The sequence below is a fragment of the Charadrius vociferus genome, unplaced genomic scaffold, assembly GCF_000708025.1.
Source record: "Charadrius vociferus isolate BGI_N301 unplaced genomic scaffold, ASM70802v2 scaffold136, whole genome shotgun sequence".
NCBI lineage: Eukaryota > Metazoa > Chordata > Aves > Charadriiformes > Charadriidae > Charadrius > Charadrius vociferus.
In genome coordinates, this window is record NW_009648960.1 from 4,285,781 (window position 1) to 4,291,045 (window position 5,265).

Consider the following 5,265-nt stretch of genomic DNA (forward strand, 5'->3'; position numbering starts at 1 on the left):
CGGAGGAGGCAAGGGAAGTATCAGGTTAAACGCTTACCATCTTCACATCCACAGAGATGCCATGGAAGGAAAAAGAAGCCCTGAAGTGGACTCTCCTTTCCTAAACCAAAGGCTGATCCAAGCAGTCATGACTTCACCGTGTTCGAGCAAACCAAGTCCAATTCACTCTGGAATTGCAATTGAACATAAACCAGAGCCTGATAAAGGGGTTCACAGCCTTCACTGATCCCACTGAAGGTATGACGCTCATGTGTATCGGCTGAGGAACTGTCCTTCAAACTCACACCGATGCAAGGGGGGCTGGTAAACACTCAATATGCCCAATATAAACCCAGTCCTGCAAACAAACGTGGAACTAAACTGTTTTCCACCAGATGTTCCCTTCCACTCCTAAGTACACAACTTATTTTATTTTTACCAAATTACAATGCACCACAGCCTCCACCCATTTCCCAATTCAGGAAAGGCTTCAAATCTCCAGATCATTTTCCCCAGTCAAGCCCATACCACCCGCCTGATCCCTTCTCATCTACCAGGGAAGCGATGGGAAAAAGGGTCAGGGCCAGCCCTGCCACCAGCCACTCACAAGATCTTAGGTGGTTGTGAACAACCAGGAAATCCCATCCCCTGCCTCCAGCAGCCTAATGGGCAGAGACTTCTCTCCATCAGGAGATGCACACTGCTTACACCCCCAGCTGTAATGCAGACAGGAAAAAACAAAACAAAACAAAAAGCTGTCCTTCAAAATAAACAACCAACTTCCTATTGTTCCACTTTTCTTCTGAGGCGACCTCTCTGCCAAGTTTTGTCTATTCAAAACAAGCTTTTTGAAAGAAATATCTGTCAGTGAAGATCAGCAGGATTGCCAGAGGAAATATTATCCAGAGCTCCAATCCAAAGGCTTCCTACTAAATTTTGTTTAAGAGCAGGGGAAAAAATCCAAACTTATTTTTCCAATAAGCCATTTTAATTAAGCGCTTTTCAGAGGGACGCTATATATAAAAAAAACAAAAACAAAAACCAAAAACCCAGCACCAATAAGGAGGGCAGAATAAAAGCCACTTGCGTAGTAAGCATACAAAACAACAATGCCTGGATCACAGATCTGGATGAGAGGTTTGGGAAAAGGAAACAAGCTAGTAAAACTTAGCTTTGAGCAAACATCTTATATCACAGTTTAAACTTAAAAAAAAAAAAAAAAAGTAGAGAAAGAGCCAAAAGTAACACGATCATGATTGTCACTGCAATTAAAGAATATGGCCCAGCTATTACTGAAGCCATTCCAGGCACCCTGCTCCAAAGAACAGAACCACAGCGAGCTGTTGCTGCTCGGGCACTTTCTTCAGATGGAGACATCTTTGAGTCCCACTGCTTAAAGAGACCTTCAAATATGCACGAATTCAGACTTCGTAATCTACTTCAGGTCTTAATACAGAGAGGATCTTTGCTAATCTGATTGCAAAAACATGCACAGCAAAGCCAAGTAATAGGAAAATTGATCCTCGTTAAAATTTGATACAGATCACTTGAACTCCAAGTGGCAGAGCAGCCTGCAACGTGGCAACACGGCTGCTCCACATGAATTATTGCACATAACAAATCCTGCTGGGTTTCGATGACATTTAACGGCCTAGGTCTTGACTTGATACTTACACTGTAAGCGCCATCCTAGGGGACTCAGCCTATAAAGTCAGACAAACTGAAGTGACAGCGTAACACCATCAATGGTATCTTTATTGATAAGGTTTAAATACCTTTATTTACTTTTCCTTTCCTTTTTAAGGCTTAAAGCTTGTAATGATTTTGTTCTTCAACTGAGAAATGAGGCTGCTTCCAAGGTTTGAGCAAACACCTAAAACACATCCCAACTTTAAAATGACAACCTGGGCACGACTGCTCATCCTCAGTACAGTCTGAGACACTCCTAATGCCGTTGTGCATTTTGGCAACTATAAGCAGAGCTATGCAAAGTCTGAGTTAGAGCAAGTTTGATCTGGAGTTTAGAAACCACTGTTTTGGAAATGAAGTTAATAACATATGAAAAACAAGCGTGGGAACCTGCTCTTTCACTTTTCTTTGAAGCATACAATGCCAAATTCACAGCCTGGATTACTATGAATTCACTGAGGCAGGGAGGCAGGTACGGAGGACTTGGCCTACTCAGAGAAATCATGGGTTCCTGTAAGATTTAAGAAAATACATCTCCATCGCTTGACTAATCTTTAATTTTCTTTAACATTTAAGAGGTGGTATTTTTTTAAGAGATTCAGAGTTCTCCTCAGCCATCTTATGGTAATCACCCAAAATGGTTCAGACATTAATGACAAGTGGTTGATACCTTGTGATGATGCTTCCGTTTTCTCCAACATCTCATTAACAACGCAACATGCCTTCAAGCTATTTTTCTATCTAAATAAGATACGATGAGACAGAAATCTGACCGACAGATCTGTCCTCCGATACACGTGGCACCCATCATACTGATCTCCTTTTACCGCCAGTTCCCTCTTCAAAACAGGAATAAACATGTCACTTGAGACATAAACAGTCTGCCAGACAGTAGCAGCCAAGCACAGGCGCTTCAGTGCTTTTCTGAGTCAGCATCCCAACACCAGCAATGACTATGGTCAGGCCGGTCATATACTGCGTGTAAAATTAAAGACAGGTCCTGCAACTGAAAATTGAGATTCAAGACAGTTTTTGGTCTATCCGCACTTCTTGTTGCTTTATAGGCTAAAGAAGATTGGACAGGACCCTGAATGAGGGAAGCAGATAACCTCACAGATGTGAGGAAGCGTCGGCATATGCACATGGAGACTGAACTACATAGAGCACATGAATGGGACCTCCTGCGTACACAAGACAGCTCGTATCACTGTCTGTGAGCAGAACCGCTTTCATCTCCAAAAAGCACAGGCCTGGGATGCAAGGTAAAAGCCATAGGGTACAGACGACACCAGCATGTACTGATCTCACACCTGGGATGTTAACGTATTGCCAGGAGGCCTTTTCATCTTCCATCCCAGACTGTGATTTGTCAGATCCTCTACAAAAAGCCACAATATTCAGGGTCACACCTGCTTCCAGAACACCCAAACCATGCCCAGAGCATCCCTCTGCTGCCTGGGGGTAAAGGAACCCAGGTGTTTCCTAAAGATAATGAAAAATAAAGAAAGCTATGTTTCCCACAGGATGCTTGTTTGAAGGTGGTCCCTGTAACCTGAGGGACCTGACACCTCCTAATCAGCAGTGTGGTACAGCAGGTACACAGTCAGGTTTTAGAGACCAGGACAAGCCCAGAGGATCTGCAGTGCTTTTCTTCTAACTGAGCCCTAAACAAGGTGGTTCTACTGTTCTTATCAGCCTTCTCCATCACAGACATAGAGTGGCTATTTCATCCCTTCAACGTGTCAGCAGCCCAGAAGAACATCACGAGAATGACACAAATACCTCCCTCATTCCTGCAAAGAGGAAGCCTCTAGATCTTCCTTACCACCTGGGCTGCATGTGGAAAGAGGTCCTAGAAGATGTTTGTGGAGGACTCATAACCTGCGCCTCAATAACCCAAATTGAACTTCTTGCTGGGATTTGCCATAGATTTTACTAACCACAATTTCCCTACATTTTGCAACAGCCACAGTCCGCTAGGCATGGGGAATACAACTGATGGGAGAGGAATTTCTCATCTTTTACTGCACTGTCAGCCATAGAAGAAAAAAAATAATCAAGTGAACTTCAGATGATCATTGGCATCATTGAAATGAGAGTCAAGATAAACTACTTTAATGGTGACAGGGAATTTTTGTGAGTGTCTATACAACAACTGATCTAGCACGATGTTAACCCACTGCAGCCTCTGGCAGGCCACTCAACCCGAAGAAAGTGTGTCCTGAGGGAAGAGCCCTTGCACCCACCTGAACCATGTGCTCGCAAGAAAGATGCACAGTCTAATATTGGAAAAGGAATGGAAATCAGGGGTTTCCAAACCCTGTTCCTGCTCTGGTAAGAATAAACATCTGACCATGTCATCCTTCAGGCTGCTGCCTTATGGGATGGACTAAACAAATGCATTAACCCCCTCTACAAGTAATAATGCGCAGACCCCAAGAGGAAAGGAAACACTACAATCCTGTTACTTTGCATGTAGCAAAAAATGAAAGAAAAATCAAGATGTCACTTCTGAAGAATAAAAAACCAACCCTCTTCCACAAGGGAAGGCAAAATAAAAATGGATTTATATTTCTGCCTGCTCTATTAGATGCAGTTTACAGAGAGCACAAGGGGCAGGACTGCTCAGGAGACAAAATAAGAGCAAGTATTCTGCACGCTCCCCATTAGGCAGTTGGTTATTTGTGTCTTCTACTTGGCTGCAATCCTTTATTTGGAGAATTGAATTTGGAAATGTTCACCTTACCTCTTCCTAGAACAGGAATCCTTCACTCTGCTTTCTAAAGGAGCAGTTTCATTCCCTCAAGAAGGATTCTTTCAGTCTGGTGCATAATGCATCAGTTCAAAATTTTCAGCCCAGAAATGAGAATGTCATCAGGTTCTCATTCACTGAAAGAGAGTTTTCATGGATCCAGCCCTGGAATCCCTCAAAGAGGTTATTGTACTGCTGAGGTCCTCAGAAATAGGTAACTCGGGGGCAATTTTAGCCAAACTTCCTCCCTCCAGATTTGAATACGATTGCTTTCAAATCGCTGCAGACTTGCCAAGCCTTGCTCAGTTTGGAGTCATTTTTAAGGCGGTTTTGAAAGCATCTCAATGCTGCGGAGACAGGCGCTTGGTGTTCAAATCCGCACCTCGAACCATCCCAGCAGGTCTGCAGCCCCCTGAGAGCCGCAGCAGCAGCAACGAAGGATCTGCAGGCAAAAACTGATGGTTGGGTTCACAGGCTGGGGACAACTGCGGTGGGGGAAGAAGGATGGAAATGCGAGAGGGAAGCAATTGGAAGGGTTAGAGAGAAATAGTAGTAATGACTGGAGATATCAGGGTATGGTCATTGAGTTGAGATTTAAAGAGGTGGAGAGGGTAACTCGATGGAGTCAGACAAGGAGCGGGGTTAGTCTGGTCTACAAATACCTGTGGAGGAGGGGAGAGAGCAGCTTACCTGAGAAGGCTGAGCTGGGGAGCACGGTCAGGAAACCAAAACACGAGATTTCATTAGGAGGAGAAAAAACGAATTACAGTGTTTGGCATGGCTGGCAGTGGGATACATAAAGCATTTGGTAATGGGACAAAAGCACAGTCAAATACTGTGCTGAG